Below are 16,080 nucleotides of genomic sequence, written 5' to 3'. Positions count from 1 at the left end.
ATTAGTAAATTGTGCAATGAATACCATATGTCTAGTTTGTCTCGGACTAAGTTCGGTTTTTGAACTCAAAGCATATATCAAAGGCTTGTGATCTGTAGAAACTGTAAATTGTCGTCCTTCTAAAGATAGCGAAAATGTTTAATGTTCAAATATATAGTTAGCAACTCCCTGTCAAATGCATTGTACTTAACCTCGGATGGAGAAAGTTTCTTAGAAAATAATGCTAGTGGCTCTGATTTGTTATCAAACGTTTGATGTATGACACCACTAATTGCCGTATTAGATGCATCCACATTTATAGAGAGTTTGGCATCTTTGTTAAAATGATTTAACAATACCGTAGACGCAAACTTTTCTTTAATACATTCAAAGGCTTTATTTGTTGTGTCATCCCAAATTAAGGACTTGTCACGTTTCTTAGTTGTTCGATTGATTAAATCGTAGATAACTGCCGTAAACTCAGCTAATTTTGGTACATATCGATGGTAATAATTAACCATGCCTATAAATTTCTGCGCCTGTTTAATAGATTTAGGACGTTCAAAACTACGAATAGCTATCACTTTTTCATCAGAGGGTCTAATTCCTGCCCCAGAAATATTATGTCCTAAAAAGTCAACACTTGTTACACCGAAAGTACATTTACTTGGTTTGATATTTAACCCGTACTCTGTTAGGCGTTGGAAAAGTATACGGAGATCTTTAAAATGCTGTTCTTCATTTTCACTTGCAACCAATAGATCATCAATATATGTAAAAACAAAATCTAAACCACTAACTACTTCATTAATAAATCTTTGAAAAGTTTGCGCTGAATTTCTTAGTCCGAAAGGCATTCGTATAAATTCAAACATACCGAAAGGTGTCGTTATTGCAGTTTTATAGATATCCTCTTCTGCCATTGGAATTTGGTGGTAGGCCCTTACCAAATCTAATTTCGAAAATATATACTTATTTCTGAGATTCATGTTAAAATCTTGAATATGAGGTAAAGGATAACGGTCCGGTACAGTCACAACATTAAGTCTCCGAAAATCACCACAAGGACGCCAGTCATTCAGTTCTTTTTTAGGTACTAGATGCAGTGGAGATGCTACACAAGAATTTGAAGGTCTACAAATCCCTGTCCTCACTAAAAAATCGAATTCAGTTTTGGATACTTTAAATTTAATCGGATCCAAGCGCCTTGGCTTAGAGAATGGCAGATTTCCTTCAGTAAAAAGTCTGTGAACCGTAGAATGTTTAACCGGTTTCGAATAATCTGGTTCAGCGATCAAAGAAGGAAACTCCTTCAACAATCTTGTATACTTGTTCTCTACTACAAAAATTTTTGGAAGCGAAATATTACAAACACATGAAACTGTGTTAACCGAAAGACTTGTTACTGGATCAACTAAACGTTTGCATTTCATGTCAATTAAGAGACCGTATTTGCAAAGAAAATCTGCACCAATAATAGGTTTCGCAATATCAGCTATGAGAAACGTAAATGGGAACTCGCGTCTTAAACCTAAATTTATATTTAAAATCTTTTTACCATACGTTGAAATCGTTGAACCATTGGCTGCAGTAAGTATTATATCTGAAGAACGTTTTGTATGAGGGAATTTTTTTACCGGAAGTATAGAAATTTCTGCTCCACTATCAATCAAAAAATTTAGTTTGTTTGTTTTATCAAAAATAAATAGGCGACGTGTGGTAATATCTAAATTTCCATTGTTTGCCGCCACAACAACGGATGACTCTAGTTTAACGAATTTTTGTTTTTAGAAAAAGCACAAGGCTGTTGACATTTCTGAGCCTTATCACCAAATTTGTAATGGTATCTACATAACCAATTTTGTCTATCACGAGATTTTGATCTACCTCTATATGGACTTCTAAAACAATTCCTATTATATGATCTATATCTAGAATTTTGATTAATTTGTTGCTTAATAGAATTTAATTCAAAGGAAAGTTTTTGAAAATTTTCGCACATAAGATTCGTCGTTTTAACTAAATTATCAATAATTGTGTCTTGTGATTTAGAATTTTGAAAACTATTCATAGCTGATATTTCGGTTTTATTAATCACTTCCCAAATATTATCAGCTAGTTTCACCAATTCATTTATATCATTGGTACTTGAACTAGCTAATATCACACTAAGATTTTTTGGCAATTTTCTCAGCCAAAGTTTCTTTAAAATATCTTGACTAAAATTGGAACCTGCAAGCAACATGAGCGACCGATAAAATTCAGAGGGTTTACGATCACCCATCTCTGAATCTGACAAAATTTTATCTAATTTCTTATTTTCGCTTAAAGAATGCCTTTCAATTAAGACTTTCTTTAATTCTGAAAACTTGTTGTTATGCGGAGGATTTTGAATGAAATCTAATATTGTAACTATTACTTCTTGCGGAAGCGCTGTGATTGTGTGGTCATATTTTGTAGTATCTTGTGTAATGTTTTTCTTGTTAAATTGCATTTCTGTATGTACAAACCAAGCTTCTGGACAACTTGTCCAAAACTGTGGAAGCTTGACTGAGGTTGCATACACCTCATTATTATTTTGACTAGCATAAGGATTTGCCAACTCCTCTTGAAAAAAATTGTTTTGCAAATCTAGATGTGTGTGTATCATGTGGGGGTGGACGAAACATTATGATAACTTAAAATAATCTCTATAAGGAGTGTTTACAATTTATCCGAAACAAGTTTAAATATACGGTACAATGAAAATATATTATATATATCTAATTTAAAGGGGAAAATAATTTTCAAAAATATTAGACAAAAAGATACAGCTCACTACTGTGTACTGAAATTGCTGCTATTAACAGCGACCGGACGTTGCTTATTGCTGCGGCTGCTTTGTATGTTGCTTTGGTTACCGTGCCAGTTGTTACCGTCACTTTCGCTATTCAAATGCTTTGACGTCTGCGGCTGATAGTGATAATAAAGATGTGGAGTAGTGCAATACCAAGCTGTGATGGTAATTGTGGGAATTCTCCTAGCTGTTGGTGAGTCGGCGAGGTCGGAAAGAAGTTGGACTATGTCTTATCACAATAGCCAAAGAAACCATCGGCACTAGGTAATGCACCAGCAGCAGTAGATATCGTAGGTTCTTAATGTTCATAATTCACTTATCGTAGGGCGGTGAACTCGATTGCATTGGCTGTGATGAGGACAGTGAGAAAATCAGTTTTTGCACATATTGTGGTTGATGATTGAAGCTGTTGAGAGTGATAGTTTTGTTGCAGTTTCAACAGTTGAACTCCTTGCACCAGTAAAACAATAGGATGGAATTTCACACGCTGATACGATAATCCTGTTAGCACACGGGTAACTCCTAGTGAAATATTTTTGTTGTTGATTTCTTGCTTGCAGTACGTAATAGCTCTTGGCAGGATCGCCAATTGTAGTTAACAATATATAAATTTATTTAAAAAAAAGGTTTAATTTAAAATTCCAAATGAAATTATGTTGTTTACAGCTCAAGAAAAATATTTGAAGTAAGCTAATTTTCTCTTTGATGTTTGAACTACAAAATCACTTAAATATAAAATATTTTAAATTACAAAGTTGAAATTAACACAGTACAATAAACGACAGTAACACAAATACAAACCCTACAACGGGGTATGCATATTGCCTTGGTTAACGCTTCTGACTTTGCACACCTGATGAGGAGATGTGGTGATCCCCGAAATAGCTGCCATAACTTCTACTGATTTTTTCCATTTTTTTCAAATAAATATAATCGTGGTACAAAGCTCAATAACAATATTAAAAATGAAATGTTAATAAGCCACAATAACATTGACAAATCATAGTTGAGGAAGAGCCTGCCTGAGGCATATTAAACAAGGTAGAAGTGATTTTGACATTTCTCTCTTTTGAATACCGACTATAATGTCAAATGATTAATAACTTTTAACCCTTTTCAAGTTGGCATTTTCTAATTTTCATTAAAAATTCAATTGTGCTTTGAGATAGTTTTTAATTGTGTGAATTTTTGTTTTACCGGCCACTTACATTTATAGATACTACCAAAGAACGTAAATCTATAAGAAGAGACAACTCGCTGAAGTGTGGCGAGTGAGTCTAGAAGGTTTGCAAGGGGAATTCGCGTCCGTTTTGACATCAAGTTTCGTAAATGAATTCGCCGCAAATTTGATTTCGCGGCGACAAACCTTCCTCTTTAATATGGAAGTTGTAATTTATGAATGCAATATCCCTTTTAATTAACAAATAAATAAAATAAAATAATACATTTAACACGTAAAATCAATAAATAATTTACACCAAATTGTAAAAATGTACTCATGCTATTTCCCTCCTAACATATCTACATTCATGCAAATATACTTACATATGTACATATAAGCATATACGACTAAAATACAACAATAAAAATTTCATTCATAAACGCATGCGCATATCCTTCAAACTCATTCATTCATAAATTCAATAGCCATACATCTCCCCGCAAACTCATTGCCTACAAGCGCAACTTCTGCGCGAGGGCCACAAAAATTCTAAAATGTAAAATTGAAGAAATCACAGCCAGACAAATGAAAAGTTGCAACTCCACTGCAAAATCTGAGGACGTTTGCAAAAATAACTTATCTCGAGCTTAGCCATTATATCTCTCAACTTCTAAATCACAGTGCTCCTTCCAACTTTTGAATTATTAATTAGTTGTTTAAGATTTTATTTTAATAAAAAACAAAATAAACATACATGTTTTGCACAAATGGCTCATGATATTTTGATCTAAAGTCAAAACTTCTAAAATTACATACATAAGTGGTTTTACTACTAAAATAATTTGGCAACAAGGTTGCCTTCACCAGCTTCGGTCATAAATTTTAAAATTTTTGTAAACCGATCGCCTACGATTTGTTTACTGTTGACTCTAGATAATTCGAACAACATATACGTGGATTCAAAAATCCAATAATTTGCATTATTGATAATTGCAAAGCTCTGAAGCATGTATAAGTGAGTGTATACATACAGACCTATTCTGCGTTGGTAACACAAATATTGTTTACCATCATGAAAAGCTTCAAACACAAAATCGTGCATTAACCTATTCTGCGTTGGTAATCAAATTTTTTTAACCGGAAAATAAAGTTCCTCTTTTTTTTACACCCTTTTCGCATTCTGCGCACTCTTGTAACCGGTAAAATTTGTCACCATCTCATAAGCAGGTAACAAAATATTGCCCCATGAAATATGCAACAACACGAATTTCTACAACACTTCATAGCTAAAATGCTGAATAAATTAAAACGTTACCCAGGTACTTAGAATTGCGGTAACAAGAAGTGGTAACAATGTTTGGTAACAAAATTTGCTGGTTACAAAATTTTCGGTAACGAGCAAAATGGGCCTACAAGATGTTCATGTTAGGAGCAACCTACTGTAAGCGTACATATGTATGTACGTATGTATGCGCGCAAATATGTCAGGACGTGGCATTTCGCAGGAATTTAAGAAATTGTCAAGATAAAGATGGTGGAGGACGTGGGAAAGACGGAGACAACTTATGTTTCACATTTACGTATTTGTTTCGGCGGAACAAAAAATTAGAAAAGTATGTAAATTTATGCACAAATGCATTGATTTTATGTTAGACTAATGCAATTTGCATATAATGAACATTAGTTTTGTTAATATGCTGCCAAAAAAATACTTTATCTATCAAATCGCCCGACACATAACTTTTTCTGCATACTTTAAATATGTAAATTTCCAGATGAAAACAAAACATAAGTACACTCATATGTAAATGCATAGATTTCTTATTAAATTAATGCATTCTTATATAAAAGTACACTGATTTTGTTTAAAATAATGAGCACTTTTATACACAGACGCCAACAATCGGCACTTTTTGACAAACACTTTTTATTATTAATATGGACACTCATATTTGCACAAACACCTCAGTATTTAACACATTCACTGAATACGGCATATATTACACCTTTTACTTATTTTCTAAATTAAAATACATTTTTCCAACGACTTGTGCAAAATAATCACCGAAATTCACATTTGCCGCGGACAGAGTCAAAACGGACAAGAATTCCTGTTGCAAACGTTTCAGATACGGTCAAAATCGGCTCGGCACATTTTCAAAGTAACGAGTGGTCCCTTCTTATAAATTTACCTTCTTTGATACTACATCCATATACAAAAATGAAAAGGAGCAGGAACTCCGAAACGTTTCATTGTGTGGAAAGTGATGCGATACTTTAAGGCGCCTAGTTGCGAAGCTAGAAGACTTGGTTGCCTGAAGCCACGGAATTTCAGAACTAAGAGAATTTTCTTACAATATTATGCACACATAACTAGGGATGTGGAAATAACCTTAAGTATCGATACTTATACCTGGAAGTATTTTTCTGAAAAGGCATCGATACCAAGCCGATACCAACCAAAAAGTATCGAATATGTACTTTTATTTACTCATTTTCCGCCAGCTAGCTTGCTACTTTTACTAAAAAATTTTAAGTTGACCGTGAAGATCCAAATAACACATCCAAAATGATGTCTCTCTATCCAAACGATTTAACAATCGTCAAGCAAACAAATAATAAAAAGACAAATACATTTGTTTTAAAGATTTGTTTACGAACTGTTTCTACAAGCTTAACTTTCAGTTGAAGCAACACCACCAAGAAAATGAAATTCAAATGAAATGAGGTATGGCAAACCACAATAGCAACGGTAAATTTTGTTTGCTCTGTTGCTCAAATGGCTTTGAGTTGATCGAATATTGTGCTCTCACTTATTGCTCTACCTTATATTTTGGCATTCGTACTTTTGCTTTACAAGCGATGGGAGTTTATGTATGAGTACTTTTTGCCGATACCAAGTACTTACATCCGATACCTACTTATTGTATTTGGTGAAAGTATCGATGCCAAAAGTACTTGGTTTCAAGATGAAAGTATCGAGTACCTACTTGTATTTACTTGTATCGCAACATCCCTACACATAACCGCGTCAGGACCTAGATTTACACTGATATACATACGTATGTATGTAGAAGACTACATTAAATCGTTTTTTATAAGTGCGGATGTGTTTTAGAAGTAAATATTTAACTAAACGCGAAAAAACATTGGGCAAATAGAAACAAAAAATGTTTAAAACAGTTTCATAAAATATATATTTCATTTAATGACGTGGTTTCCTTTATGAGGTATTATTTTCTGTCCATAATTCCATTTTCTGTCTAAAATTCTTTGAAGGTAATATTGAAGTAATCCTTAAAATTAGTATACGTACATAAATATGTATGTATTTATGCTGATGCATTTCCATGGTGAAATTATAAGCAGGTGAAGTAATAAAAAAGCTTTCTCGCTTTATTTTCCTGACATGCGGCTATCTTATACAATCTTTTAAAGGCAAATTCAAATAAGATAGGGTCAAATCTTTCATCTCGCTCTTATTACTACACCTGGTATAATTTCACAATGATGAGGTTCAATTGATAGGTGCAATCCCGTATTCCTCGGACTCGGACTAGTAAAACTGTCAAAAAATAAAAAGTCGCTCAGAGCGAGAGAGTAACATTGAAAAGTACGGGATCGCTTTCTAGTAAAAAAATGGTAACTTCTGTCAATTTCAACATAACCTCCAAATTTTTGTTGTAAATTTTTGCTTATTTTGTATGTAAACAAACTCAGCTCACACATGTAAATATCCAAAAATACTTTCAAATTCATTAGAATCCACTTAAACAAGTAATTAAATACTTTTCAACATGAATTAGGAGAGTGCACTTTTCTTTTGTTTACAATTTGGTTGCCAAACACACTACAGCTGATCGTTTGACACATTTACCAGAATCAAATTCTCGGACTAAAACTGGTAACTTCTGACAGAGAGAGAACCGTATTTACTCTCTTTTTTGTCCTCTCAATAGTCAGAGAACCGAGTACGGGATCGATTTCCAGTAAAATCTGACTGATTCTGACTATTTCTGACTAGTCCGGACTCGTACGGGATCGCAACTGATGCTAATTTGTTAAATGTTAAGGTATCCACACACCTACGCGATTCTGTCAATGCAAATCTGTTTTAAATACGGAACCACACACTTGTACGATTTTGGTGCAGCGATTTATTCGAACATTCACAGTTCAGGTATCCACACACCTACGCGATTCTGTCGATGCGAATCTGTTCCGACAAAAATTACAACAATGCCGACCATAGTTTTAAATGAGGAACTACACACTTGTACGATTTTGCTGCAGTGATTTATTCGAACATTCACAGTTCTTCTTTTGGTCGTGCCGAAATCGCGACTGCCGCGTTTTGAGAACGAAAAAGGTCAATAGATGGATTTTACAATATTAAAACAAAATTGGACGTAAGAAAACAAAACATATTTGATGTAGAAAAGTTAAGAATTTTATTTTTGATGAAAAATACTTTTCTTTTGTCTATAAATTGACAGTTTTTGCTGCGATAAAATCGCACAGATGTGTGCGTACTTGCGTTTTCGAAGCAGTAACGTCTGTAGTAGGGATGTTGCGAGTTTTAGACATCCGCGGATGCGAATGCGGATGTGGATGTCATGTATTTTTAAGAAATAATTTAGGTGAGTTAATTAGGTGATTTTTCATAATCGGCCTTATCCTGAGTTTTGCCCGAAAAAAAATTCACCCGAAAATTTGTATTCCGCCCATAGTAAATCAGCCTTATTATGAGTTTCATTTTCCCCGAATCGGTTCACTTTTTATTCTTGGTTTCCACGGTTTTACTATTATTGGCGTATGTCAAATTTTCGGGTTAATTTTTTTCAGGTGAAACTCCGGATAAGGCAGAACATGTACATGAAAACCAAAAGTGAAAAGTGAACCGGTTCGGGGAAAATTAAACTCATGATAAAACTGAATGTTTGTTTAGTACTTGAATTTAAAAATGGGGACATTGTACTTAATAAAAACTTTTTGAAGGGTCGTAAATCAAACCTGCGCCACTATATAACTGCTCGCTCGAGGCGACAAATTTGAAAAACTTGAAACTTGGCAAAATTGTATATTCTTTTCGACTGCCACTGCACCAGGTGAGAGCACTTTCAGTTACAATTATTTATTTTTATTGCAGCGCATTAATTACTTTTTGAGAATTTCATCGGGGTTGCAAATGTCGGATGTATTCTCCTGACTTTCATCTTCACAATCTAGCCATGATAACCATTGTTTAAACACCGTTTTTTTTCGAAAAATTCTTCATTCTCATTCTTTTGGTTGTTTCGGAATTTGTCACGTCAACAGCGTTTTTCGATTTTAGTTTTTGTAACTAATTTTTAAAGCTCTCTTCTTTGACTTATTAAATATACGTCTGTGCACTTGCACAATATTCCAGGTACCAAAAATAATAGTTATTTTTTTCCGAGTTAAATTTGGCCTAATATTTTTTATTCCAAAATAAACGTCCTATCCGGATAATAAATAAACCGCTTATCCAAATTAAACAAATTTGGTGTCATATATATCTATTTATATTTTTTTATAACTTAATACTAAAGAAATTTATGTAAATACATACCTGACCCAATGTTCTGTGGTAATTAATTAACATTATTTATTGAAAAATTTTCAATGTGTGGCTTTCCTCTTTTAGATATTTCAGTTTTAAAGCTATTTAAGTCCTCTTCCATTGCATACCAAACTTGTTTAATTTGGATAACCGGTTAGTTTATTATCCGGAAAGTACTTTTATTTCGAATTAAAAAATATTTGGCCAAGTTTACTCATTAGACTCGTAAAAAAAATAACTGTAGTTTTCGGTCCCTTCAGTATTCGCATTCGCAAAATATCGGCACTGATTTTTGCGAATGCGAAAGGGAATGTTAAAATAAATGCGGAAGCTCCGCGATTGCGAATGCAAATACGAATATTCGCAACAACCCTGGTCTGTAGCATCAAAAACTGTGCAGACTCGTTGCGACAGAATCGCATAGGTGTGTGGATGCCTTTAATAAGCCACAACAACATTGACAAATCATAGTGTAGGGAGAACCTGCCTGAAACTATACAATAAAGAAAACAAATGTATAGAATTGACAACAGCAACTACGCTGTCAAGTTTAAATAGCGGCAAAACAGCTGCACTTGATAGTAGTAGGTCGAATAAGAAAATGAATTAGCAACAAGGGTTTACGGGGTGTGCATAGCTCAATGGTTAATGGTTCTGACTTTGCACATTTATGACGCGAGTTCGATCCCTGCTGATGTCTAGAAAAAAGAAGTCTGATGAGAAGATGTGGTGATCTTAGAAATAGCTGCTATAACTTCTACCGCTTAAACTTTGTTGCTTTTTCCATTTTTCCTAATACACATAATCGTGGCACACAGCTCAATAACAATGTTAAAAATTAAATGTTAATAAGCCACAATAACATTGACAAAACATTATATTTTGTTCGTTCATATAAAAAAATGTACGTATATGCGAAAGGCAAATTTATCTCTTTAAAAGAACACCACAAATATTTCCCGCAAGCACACATCGATTTACATTTTTTTTGCTTAAGCTTTATCTCGCTTCCGACACAGAGCTGTTTTCGTACAAAATTGCGAAAAATAAATGTCAATTTCTTACTCGTTTGTTTTTAGGCATGCCGATTCGTTGCAGAATCCGAATACGAAAGTGTTGCAGAATTAAATTGTTATTTCATTATAAATTTGTTTGTATAGACCCATTTTTTTGAAAATAAAATTTATTAGATATTTAACTTAAATGCACACATTATTGTTAATAGGGTTTGGTAACGACTTAAGTGGTTTATTAAAATTAAATTACAACGTGACGATTTTTGCTGGGAGGGCCCCTACGCCACCGAAATGCGCTAAAATTAATTTCCAATGTTTTCATTCACGATTAATTCTAGTTATTAACTAAAAGTCGGCACGGGTTATCGTTATCCTATCTGGGCATGGTTACTTTCGCAAATACCTGTATGGAATGGGAAAAGCCGAAGAGCCGTCATGCATATACAGCGACGCAGAAAAAGGCGATGCCGAGCACAATTTTTTCAAATGCAAAAGATGGGAAACCGAGCGCAATAATCTGCATGACCTTGTAGGACCAATTAACCCAGATAACGTCATCCAAGCCATGCTATATAGCGAAACTAACTGGAAGAACATAGTTAAATATGCAGAATACTTTCTTAGAGTCAAGAAGCGGGACCTGGACGCAGGTGCACCGAGGAAACTTTAGTTAATGAGAAATATGGAACGCCACCCTGAAGCAATGCGATTAGTGGTCCCAGGGTGGGCGACGGTTCCAATTCGCGGGTAGTGTTTTAGTCTCCGGACATACAATTGTTGTGACAACAGCTTTGATGATGCAATAGGCCTTTTCGACCCCCTGCCCGCGAAAAAAAATCGATACGGCGATAAAACTTCATATATGAAACATTCTTTTTTAAGTAGGACGTATTTCGTAAAAAAAATTATGTCATGTCTCCGATTCGCTTCAAATTTTTTTTTGTGGTGGGATGGAAAACAAATTTCAAAAAATTGTTGATTCTCACCAAATAAACCGATATCCACCTAAAAGCCATGAATTTCCCTGCCTGTTTTGTTGAAAACCTTCCTCTAAAACCCTTCTCTGGTCGGAATGTTTCCAAATGAAGGAATCATGAGCTGCACCACCGTATTGGCAGTTAATTGCTAAAATTTTACATGTGTGATCACATATCTGACAAAAAATATTTGTATCATATTCGTTTTAACAAGAAACATAGTCAACTTACCTTCATAGCGTTGATACTATGATACCCCTTACGATTAAATTACATGTGTTCGTCCACAGTAGGTTTTTGTAAACCAATGTGAGTACCATCTACGCAACCAATGACTAAAAATTGAGATATTATAGTTAGTAGCTTCACAAACCAAAAAAAGGTTTCATTTACCTCGAGGTATTTTATATTTCTCCACAAACCAATCTTTGCAGCTGAACGAATCATGCGGTGCGAAGCGTATGAATTCTGGGCACAACTTCCTTTCCATTTCTAAGACAACACGTGATACAACTTTCGACACAGTGCTCTGACACATGCTTACTAAATAATCACTGCCAATGTTGTGTTGGTAGCAAGGTGTATTAAGCAAGGTGTAATTGACAATTCAGTGCGGCTCTCTTTTAAGGTACTATTATGTCAAAAAGGATAAACAAACGAATTAACCCTTAGTTTTGCATGTATCTTGTCAGCACTGATGGCCTAGGCTTTTATTTCGATTATAGTTTTGTTTTACTTACATTACCTGGAATATATATATTTTGTCAATAAAATAAAACAAATTGTTTATAAAATAGTTTTAGCAATTTTCTTGTTTTTAATAACCGAAGTTTTATGCTTTTGTGCGTTTATTTTTATATTTAAATTTTTTATCCTAAACATTATTCGACACTTATAAAAGTACATTTGTTTCCAATTTTATATGTGAGCTTAACTCTAACAAACAATTTTGAAATTGAATTTTTCATGCGAAATAGTTTTTCATTAAAGACTTTGCTTCGAGCAGTTTAAATTAAGCTCTTCCATACTTGCTTGCATGGTTTTAATTATTTCGGTAAGAAGAAATATTTCTGCTATTAACGTGCATTCTAAAGAGTCGCCTCTTTGAGTTTGAACATCAGCAAATGTATCCTGATCGCGTTCTAAATCCTCACTTGTTTCAGTTATTTCGTATGGCATGGACTGCGTATAAACGAGCTCGTTTGAAAGTGCTTGATTCGGACGGACAACTAATGAAATCGCTTTCCTTGAAGTGGTTTTCACAAACGCGAGATGAATCACATAGTACAATACCACAGCTTTCTTCCCAACGCTGCCGTCTTAACTCGCAACTAGGTGGTTTAAAACATCGTACTGTTTTCGTGTCTTGACTTTTATTGCATACAGCGCCCCGTTCAAACGTTTTGCTCCGTTTCATCTTGGTTTGCTTACATTAAATATTTAAGAAAAGTCGAACGTGTTTACTTATTACCCAACTTTAAATGTACTTACTTGCTCTCCTCGGCGGTTTATCTCTTAACAATTTCACGTTTATTAAGAAAATTTGTTGCTTGAAAAATTTGTGTGTAACTTTTAAACAAATTCAAATTTGAAAAAAAAAAATAAAAATCAAATGGGTTAAGAATTCATTTCAGTTTGACATTATAGCCTGTTTCTTATGAGAGCAATGTCAAAATCAATCACACTTTGTTGAATACATTTTGGTTGGTAGCCACCGCTAGCAAGAAGTGATAGGGTGGCTGCCAATTGAAGGGTTGGAGGCACCGTTTGCCTTAAACGTAATTTCTCCAGAACATAAGTAAACGCTTCATTGGTCAAACGGAATCGTTTCAAGAATCTGCAATGAACTCTTTGTTGAAAAGCTGGAAAAGTATATAAATTATATGATTACGCTGTGTTCGGCAATTTAGTGGATCGCTCCGATCTCTCAGTTGCCTTCGTATCACTTTTTCATCTCCTTCGCTATCGCTGGAGCTCAAATAAAAAAGCAAAGTCGGATCCATTTTTAAATTTTCGTTTAATTTGCATTTAATTTTTCAATGTTTTGACAGTTCCACAGCTATTGTGACTTAAAAATACGATCCAAAGCATAGTGGGACTTAAAAACTATTGTGAACTAAAAATAAATTACGATCCGTTCGCTTTCGTATGTAATAATGCCATTCCGCTTATACGACTGACGTATCACGTAATTTTTTTCGGTATCGTTTTCGATCCGTGCAAGGATGTTACGATTCGAGCCCAGTTTTTAAAATGTAATGAAAACGCATTTGACATCGAATGAACAGCTATCAGATGAAGACAGTTTTTGATGTCAGTGATTTTGACCTAATGAAAAACAGCCTTTAGTGCTTTCGTTGACATTTCTTACATCTTTTGATTACAGTTTTGCTACACAAAAACAAAACCAAAATATTTTTCTTTTGTTATTAGCAACCTTCATCGTTTATTTATATTTTAATTTGGCCAGCCAATTGGCAATAGGTTTGTTCCACACAAGCCCGCGGGTGACAGGCCAGAAAGCGTTCCTCACGCTATAAAAATGGGTAATAGAGAGCGAATACGTTCCACTTTTGGATCGTAAATGTCTTCTTCTTTGTGCACGAAAAAGCCCGGACTTTTTTCCGGGCACAAATGTGCAAAAGGGCAATTTGAAATAACAACTATTGTTGTTTAAATCCGAAAGCAAATTTTATAAATTACAGAATTGGAAAATCCACAGAATTTTCAGAAAATGTAGTTATATGGTAATTTTATTAGCCATATAAGATAAATACACTAAAATCATTGTTTAGAGCTGATTTGTTGATTCCGGGTACGAAATGTGGTTTTTTGCGCTCCTCCCGCTCTGGGATTTTTAGCACGTGTTGACACATTTTTGACACTTGTGAGAGAGTAACTTATTTTTACGCTCTAATTACCGGAGCAGCCCGGAAAGCGATTGGAACAAAGCTAATGAATCCCAACTAGCAAATTAGAAATGATAAAATACGACTTCCACTCGATAAGTATATCTAAAAAACTAGTGCAGACACCGATTGGAATGAGTGGAACGTGGGTTTTCAAGTAGCTTTCAGCGAAAACTAGTTTTCGTTTGACAGATTTTACATGGACGAAAACACAAGCCTTAGGTCGAAAAACAGTTTCAGCAACGAAAACATGTTTCGATGGCAGTCCGAACATGGTATAACTTTGGCCAGCCAATTCTATAGTTGCGTTCCAGATGCTTCACGATTTGCAGGTTCTTACAGGAAGTCGTTCCAGGTGACCACCTCCCATAAGGTTTATTAATGGAGAAAACAGCTGTTCCTGCAAATCGTGAATTTCGTGAATATCGTGAAGCATCTGGAACGCAACTTATATAAATCCGAAATGACGTATTAAAAATGATAAAATATGACATCCACTTCGATAGATAATCGAAAAACACTAGTGAAGACACCGATTGGAATGAGTGGAACATGAGTTTTATAGTAGTTTTCAGCGAAAGCTGGTTTTCGTTTGACGGATTTTACATGGACAAAAACACAAGTTTTAGGTCGAAACCAGCTTTAGCAATGAAAACGTATTTTCGATGTCAGTCAGAACATGGTAATAAACTTAAATAGAGGCGTGAACTTTCGACTACAATCATTAAAAATACCATCCCTGCACCTTCACCTTAAGGTTACTTATAGTCATTTATTGAACTTAAAAACTGATTTTGGCACAATTTTTTTTTTTACAAGAGCACAATATCCAGTATTTTATTATAACTATAAGTGACCATCGGCTCAAGGTATAGGAATCGTATTTTCAGGGATAGAGTCGAGAGCCCTTGCTTTAATTTAGATCCTAGAGCTTCTCAAACATTGAAAAAAAGCGATTTTTTGAGACTTTGACAACGATTTTCTCAAAAGCTGGGGCTAATGGAAACTTTATACATACAGATTCGTAATCAGCACAAAAATGTCCATCAAAAACGGCTGTTACCAATGCCGCATCAAAATCAGTGTTGCCCTGTATAATCAATACTTACGTTTATGTGCAAGAATTCATAAATTCCTCATTTCATAGACTTAAAAATGATTCCAGTTAAGCATAATTCGCGAATTCATGAAATAAAGTGTTTTGAAAAAGTTTGCAGTACACTTAAGCTTGGAACACATTGTCAAACAGCTGTCCAATTATTTTAACACGTACTCTTATGTAGAAAATTATTTTGGCGACGACACGGCAACACTGCGACTAGCCAAAAATGAAGCTGTGGCCAGATTGGATCTATTTCCATTTTTCTAGCGACAGATAAGATTCTTCATCTTCTTTTATGTCAAATTCAAACAAATTCACGATGTCGCTGCCGCGTTCAAAAAAATCATGTCGCCGTCGACAAGGCGTTTATAATATGTAGATAAAACTTTAATGTGGTGTCGTGTGTGATGTCGTTTTCGATGTGTTCACAGCTTTACGGGAAACCAACAGTAAGGTTGTGTTTTTTGTTTGGCCTTTTTTTGAGTTTGCAAAAGCCGTTGGTATCAGGAAATGGT

The sequence above is a fragment of the Rhagoletis zephyria genome, unplaced genomic scaffold (genome assembly GCF_001687245.7).
Source record: "Rhagoletis zephyria isolate East Lansing unplaced genomic scaffold, Rhagoletis_zephyria_1.1 Rzeph_scaffold_02507, whole genome shotgun sequence".
Classification (NCBI taxonomy): domain Eukaryota; kingdom Metazoa; phylum Arthropoda; class Insecta; order Diptera; family Tephritidae; genus Rhagoletis; species Rhagoletis zephyria.
The sequence above is the reverse complement of the archived record's forward strand: the minus strand, read 5'-3'. Positions refer to the sequence as shown.